Below are 7,625 nucleotides of genomic sequence, written 5' to 3'. Positions count from 1 at the left end.
CAAGTAGCTTATCTGAGATCGTGCTGCAGGTACAGGTCAGGTATAGACTTTAAAGTCACAGACTTAAGGTGTAAGGGATGAATCATGATTAGGTTGTGATGTGAAATGAGGTCAAGTAGCTTATCTGAGATCGTGCTGCAGGTACAGGTCAGGTATAGACTTTAAAGTCACAGACTTAAGGTGTAAGGGATGAATCATGATTAGGTTGTGATGTGAAATGAGGTCAAGTAGCTTGATCGTGCTGCAGGTACAGGTCAGGTATAGACTGTAAAGTCACAGACTTAAGGTGTAAGGGATGAATCACGATTAGGTTGTGATGTGAAATGAGGTCAAGTAGCTTATCTGAGATCGTGCTGCAGGTACAGGTCAGGTATAGACTTTAAAGTCACAGACTTAAGGTGTAAGGGATGAATCATGATTAGGTTGTGATGTGAAATGAGGTCAAGTAGCTTGATCGTGCTGCAGGTACAGCTCAGGTATAGACTTTAAAGTCACAGACTTAAGGTGTAAGGGATGAATCATGATTAGGTTGTGATGTGAAATGAGGTCAAGTAGCTTATCTGAGATCGTGCTGCAGGTACAGGTCAGGTATAGACTGTAAAGTCACAGACTTAAGGTGTAAGGGATGAATCATGATTAGGTTGTGAGATGAAATAAGGTCAACGAGCTTATCTGAGGTCGTGCTGCAGAACAGGTCTGATACGGACTATAAAGTCACAGACTTGAAGTGTAAGGGATGAATCATGCTGAGGTTGTAAGGTGAAATCGTGCTGCAGGATGAGGCCAGGTATTAACTGTATGGCCACAGACTTGAGGGTACTATTTGGGTTTTTAAACCCTTGATTAGCCTACTTAAATATTAAATTACAATTTCTATATTTTACGCATCATTTGCACTAAAATCACTGAAAAATTCTTCTTCTACACCCATCTTCTTTTGTTTTACACTACAGTTTAGATGAGACAACCCAAGACTCAACAAACCCTCATAATAAAAAATGTATTACAAAAATACATTAACTTCCTGGAGCACGTAGAGCCAGTTATATAGTCAGTTATAAAGCGTACTTGCAGAGGTAGAACGAACTGAACGTCCCAAGACAATCGCACAACACTCGATCGCCAAAACTGCCCAAACTTTGTTACTTGTAGCCCTCGGGGCCTCCCTCCTGTTCCGGTGATACGATTTTCTGGAAGCATTTAATCTCGTCTTCTATATCTCATCAGAACTCCTATTCCTCTATCGTCATCACTTTTATTTTTCAGTTCAATAAAAAAAGTAAGAGTACATATCTTAAAGAGTATTTTATCTTAAGGCTATAAACAGATGGCGTGTACAGATATAATAATTAATAATGGATTTATTTGCACAATTTAAAAAGCTAAGCAATTATTGATGTCTTCTTTTTGAAAGTTGCCTTCTACAAGGTGCCATATTTTCCTTTAGTACGTTATGAAACATAGTTAGGCCCTAGTGTAAGGAATAGCTTTTGGCCATACACCAAGCCATCCACCTAACTCAACTACTCTTTTTAAACATGATTTAATTGAACAGTGTCCTAAATAATTCGTTGCCACTATACTATGTTTTGTAGCCAGGAAAAAACTATACTTGCAATAACCATGTTCTAATTTCACACAGTGAGCCATATTACAGTTGTATTTGCTAGGTAAAGGTCTATGTTATCATATCCTACATCTAAATATTGTCATTGTCACTTTTTATAGACCAGCTAGTTCTAAGAAAGCAGGGTCTATTTTGTTATTACCCTGTTTGTGTGACAAATCTTGGCTGTGTGCCATGTCAAGCTATTCCATCTATCATATAAATATTGTCATCATCATTAAGTGCGGAATAGCTTCGCCAAAAAAGAAAAGGTCTTTACTGCGGTAAAGTTATTTTGTGTAACAACGTTTGGCTGTGTGCCACGTCGAGCTATTCCATCTATCATCTAAATATTGTCATCATCATTGTTTACGGAATAGCTTCGCCTTAGAAGAAAAGGTCTGTACTGCGGTGAAGCTATTTATATAACAACTCTTGGCTGTGTGCCACGTCGAGCTATTCCATCTATCATCTAAATTTTGTCATCATCATTGTTTACGGAATAGCTTCGCCTTAGAAGAAAAGGTCTGTACTGCGGTGAAGCTATTTATATAACAACTCTTGGCTGTGTGCCACGTCGAGCTATTCCATCTATCATCTAAATTTTGTCATCATCATTGTTTACGGAATAGCTTCGCCTTAGAAGAAAAGGTCTGTACTGCGGTGAAGCTATTTATATAACAACTCTTGGCTGTGTGCCACGTCGAGCTATTCCATCTATCATCTAAATTTTGTCATCATCATTGTTTACGGAATAGCTTCGCCTTAGAAGAAAAGGTCTGTACTGCGGTGAAGCTATTTATATAACAACTCTTGGCTGTGTGCCACGTCGAGCTATTCCATCTATCATCTAAATTTTGTCATCATCATTGTGTGCGGAATAGCTTGTCCCTAGAAGGTGCAGATTATGTTGTGGCAAAACTAGTAGTATGGATGTGTGCCAGGTCAAAGAATTGTATCAGCTACGCAAAATATTGTCACATTTTACTAAACATTGATGTTACTTATTTTTATAATTTAATTAATGATTAGTTCTAATTATCGTGAGTGTTGTTACATAAGCTTCACAACTCGTTTATTTTCTAATATCTGATAATGCTTTAAAACATAGGCATGTTTTACCGTTTCTCTTTATGGTACCATTACTTTCAGATTACCTTCCCTCGAAGTGTCTCTTGTTAATTCAAAAGCATAATTAATCCCATGTTCTCGGTTTAATTGCACCCCTCGTCGAGAAATTAAAAGGCGGAATAGCCTCAAAGTAAAGTGGTTTACCGGGGTTGAATATATTTACATAAGAAACAGTTTCTTTCTGACGAGGGTTGACGTTTTTCACAAAGACTGGTTGGTCTCCCTTTATTCAAATAGCGACCGTGTCACCGGCAGTCAAGGGATCATATATAACCAAGAATGTTCACTCCGATACAGATTGTGGCCAAATCATCCCCGCATATCGGTGGACGCCGACTAGTGGCGTGCTGTCCCTCTATACACCCCTGGGTGGCGCACCACCCCCGTGAGCCACCCTCTCTGTCGGTGGCAGTGGCGCGCCGACAGCACGGCCGGGCACCTACCGTGTAGTGCGACACACGCTCTCTGCTAACGGGCCCAGTGTTTGGTGCGCTGTTATTGCTGTGAACCATATAACAATCTAAATACTCAAGTGTACTATTGTGCCGGTCAACTTTCTGGACTACCTACGGCTTAGTGATGCATGCCATGTACAGATGTTAGGTTAATATGCCCGCTTGACGGTATAAGCAAACAGCTTGATACGTTTAGTTAATAATATGGTTTGATTGTTATTCGTCCAGTCCTAATTTTGTGTAGATTCAGGCCATTTATATGATGCCTTACTTGTTTACCTGTTGACGTTTTTTTGGCGTAGGATGTCAATAATATTCACACCTTTAGGCCCTACTTTTAGAAAGTAAATAAAACTCTACATATGTAAAGATATATCTTTTCGCTATCCACGTAAAAAAATATAAAAAACTATAAAATTATAAAGTTAAATTGGTAAATATTCAAAAAATTATCGACGTAAAGTATTGGATTAAATTAATTTATCAATGGTACTAGCGCTACGAGGAGGTCATACATGACTTTTCCTAATTGTCTGTAGTTCCTCTAAAATGACAAAAATTAGTTCAATCTGAATCCATTTGTGTATACATTTTGTACATGTAATGAATCTTGACTTAGTGATCATGATTACATTGTAACATTGTACTTATCGATTTCTTAACACCATGCGACTTTGTTAAGAATTTTCATCAATCTGTGATAGTGAAAATCTATATATTCATCATGTTTCAGGTAAAACATCGTAATTATTAAATTCAGCATTATTTACGTAAACCTATAAAAAACTAACAGCATATAAATTACAAATCTGGTATGTTTTTAGACTATCGTTTATGTTATTAACCAAAGAAAATAGTACAGCATATGTCAGAATCTTGACTTTTCGCCCAAACAAACATAAAAACTATTATTTATATAATCTTACCTGAAATGAACCTCCTTTTTGTCGAGCTGTTTTTTACGAATTTTAATTCATTCTTATATGTGTCTCTTAGTAGTAAATGCTCATGCGTCCAGGCTATTTTTTACAAAATTCTATGAGATTTCGTACTAATTAAGTTGCAACATAACCTGCTTATATTTTGCTACATTTTCAAACAATAATTTAAATTAATTCTCTATTTAATTTTTTATTGAGAAACAAGATTATGTGATGAAAAATACATTAGAAGCTGAAATATGCATTGACGATATTCAGTTTAAATTTAAGTTTAGCTAGGCAAAAGTAAAAGATGCCTTTTAAAACTTATATAGCTTTTATTCAGTGCATTGCAATCATAACATACGGACCAGATAAGTTTTCAATGGTATCTAGGGAGTTAAACACGGGCGTTCACTCTAAAAAATATAATAAAGTTATACATTGTATAATCAATTATAAACCTTAAAATTAGTTTAAAAATAATTTATAAATAAAAAGGTTTTTTAAAACAAAACGTTTTTAAACGCACTAAAAAGTAGAAAATAATTTATAAATATGTGGAGATTATAAATACTTGTAAGATTTAAAACGAAAAACGTGCATGCAATAGATAATTTACAATTACCTTCACCTATGTATTATTATCAATTGCATGCACCCCACGTTTTTCGTTTTAAATCTTACAAGTACTTATAATCTCCACATATTTATAAATTATTTTCTACTTTTTAGTGCGTTTAAAAACGTTTTGTTTTAAAAAAACTTTTTTATTTATAAATTATTTTCTACTTTTTAGTTTTTAATGTGTGTGGATGTTAAAACTATTTCAAGCATCTATATCAGATTAAGACAGAGGCATGTGGGAAATCTAAGGTTTATTTGAGTTTCTTTTCATATAAATTTATGTATTAGATTGAATTTATGGCCTACCTACTAACTATAAATATATCAATCTATTTAATGTATTGTTTACTTTATAGAATACTAAATAAATAACAATTGCCATTATTAACAAACACATTTATATATACAATTAGATTGTTTATATTTATTTTGAAATGTTTGTTTGTATAAAGAATCTCTTGGGAGCATAACCTGTACCTCTTAACCTCTGCTCTTCGAACTGTCAAATTTAAGTATTTACAGCTGACTTAAATTAATTGATATATTTACATTTTTTCAAAATGTAAACATGGAAAATATCTATGCCCATGGGGCGTAGCCCAAGGGAAATATGAAAATTGAATGATATAACATTGCATTGTCATCCATTTGTGAGCTATATTTCAAATTTCAAGTCTCTAGCTCATCGGGAACTTCGTTTAGAATTTATATCAAAATTTGTAGGAAAGCGAGCTAATAAAAAACAAGCCATGGGGCGTAGCCCAAGGGAAATATGAAAATAAAAATTATATAATATGGCATGGTCATCCATTTGTGAGCTATGTTTCAAGTTTCAAGTCTCTAGCTCATCGGGAAGTATCAAAATTTGCAAGAAAGCGAATTAATAAAACAAGCCCATGGGGCGTAGCCCAAGGGAAATTTGAAAATTAAATTATATAATATTGCATTGTCTTCCATTTGTGAGCTATGTTTCAAGTTTCAAGTTTCTAGCTCATCGGGAAGTTAGTATAAAATTGATTGCAAAATTTGTATCGGACAAGAAAGCGAGCTAATAAAAACGTTTTAAAAAGTAACCATTGCCTTTTACATAAATAATTATATCAATGGCATCCCATAATAGATATACCTATCTTGGAAATGGTGCTAACAACACGTGTTTTTACAAGGAACTGTTATAAAACGTGACAAACGCAAATGCAAAAACATAAACACATACAGGGTGTTTTTTTAAAAACTTGCATCTTTATTTATGTAAAAACCGCAATAGATAGAAATATGCAGTTTGCGGGAATCATCTATTGACGTAAGGGGCCCAATTGTTTTGAATTCACCGTTACATTCACATTCCCCCCCTTTCACCCCCTGCCCCCAACTTATTTTTTTTAATAGCAAGGTACCCCTTGTGACATATCAAATGAAAGACCATGAAAAAAAAAATTGTTTGATGAAAAAAAATTGAAAATCGGTTCATAAATTTGCTATATATTTCCCCTCCCCCTCCCCGGAACTTAATTTTTTTTAATAGCAAGGTACCCCTTGTGACATATCAAATGAAAGAGCATGACAAAAGAACATGTTTGGTGAAATTTATTTTCATTTGATATGTCACAAGGGCGGGTACCTTGCTATTAAAAAACAAGTTATGGGTAGGGGGAAAGGGGGGGATTATCTCACAAATTCATGAGCCGATTTTAATTTTTTTTTTACCAAATATTTTCTTTTTTCATGCTCTTTCATTTGATATGTCACAAGGGGTACCTTGCTATTAAAAAAAATTAAGTTCCGGGGGGGAGGGGGGGAATATCTCTCACATTTATGAACCGATTTTCAATTTTTTTTCATCAAACATTTTCTTTTTTTATGCTCTTTTATTTGATATGTCACAAGGGGTACCTTGCTATTTAAAAAAATTAAGTTGGGGGCAGGGGGGGAAAGGGGGGAATGTGAATGTAACGTTGAATTCAAAAATATTGTGCCCCCTACGTCAATAGATGATTACCGCCAACTGCATATTTCTATCTATTGCGGTTTTTACATAAATAAAGATGCAAGTTTTTAAAAAAACACCCTGTATATATTTTAGTGTTGTAATGGTACAATACCTAGATAAGGTTTCATTCATGAATTTCAATATGTTTATTGATAATTTTCTGTACCATCCTTTCACTTAATTCTTCCCAAATAATTTGGCAAAAAACATCCTAATTGATTAAATTTGGTGAATACGTTTGAATGAATGAATGAATGAATATAGTTTATTCCAAAAAAACATTGGCTACAAACAGTGATTATAAACTAAATAAAGAATATTAGACACATACGTCTATACGTTTAGAATATTGAACATACGGTTATTCGAACTAGTTCGCAAACCAGCACGATCTGTCTATGAGAACGGGGTTTTATGGGTGGGGGGGTTATGGGATAACAAATTGGTGTTTCCCATTCCTTACCCCTCAAAGCATAGTTAAGTACCTAGCCTAACATGCCTAGGTCTACTACAGATTTCTCACAGAAACACGTTAGACGCATGAACACGCAAGGTTTTCTTAAAACTAATTCACAATGCTCCGTGCTGTATTAAATATTTTCAGTTAAGAACTAGTAGTAAAGTAAAAATTTCTGGAGGATTAAAATCAAACAAGTATTGATAACATAATGGTTAACTGTACAATGAGAATATACTTAAGGCTAAATGTAACAGATGATGTCCCTAATTTATTTCGGTGTACATATTATATACCTACTACCTACATTTACCTAAAAGGTAGTCCAGAAAATGACAGATTGCATAAAGATTTAGGTCGAGTATTTAGGTGTGTTGCAATCAAACAAGGTTTAATACTAAACACGGCACCTCAGTGATGTCGTCTTGACCTGATATGC

General features: G+C 34.5%; 1 protein-coding gene across 4 annotated transcripts in view; it reads left to right on the top strand.

Annotated features, from left to right (window-relative positions):
* Positions 1-3,159: 3,159 nt before the first annotated feature.
* LOC128983323 (ras-GEF domain-containing family member 1B-like) overlaps positions 3,160-7,625 on the top strand; it is a 29,059-nt gene continuing 24,593 nt past the window's right edge. For 2 of the 4 annotated variants that reach the window (XM_054402571.1, XM_054402568.1), the window contains exon 1: positions 3,160-3,360. The gene's annotated coding sequence lies outside the window, so the exon portion shown is untranslated. The remainder of the gene's footprint in view (positions 3,361-7,625) is intronic. The other 2 variants (XM_054402570.1, XM_054402569.1) reach the window with 2 other exon arrangements.

This window comes from Macrosteles quadrilineatus, unplaced genomic scaffold (genome assembly GCF_028750875.1).
Source record: "Macrosteles quadrilineatus isolate MER2022 unplaced genomic scaffold, UCM_ALF_1.0 Scaffold_1__1_contigs__length_201487025, whole genome shotgun sequence".
NCBI classification, from domain to species: domain Eukaryota; kingdom Metazoa; phylum Arthropoda; class Insecta; order Hemiptera; family Cicadellidae; genus Macrosteles; species Macrosteles quadrilineatus.
This window is presented reverse-complemented; position numbering and strand designations above follow the sequence as displayed.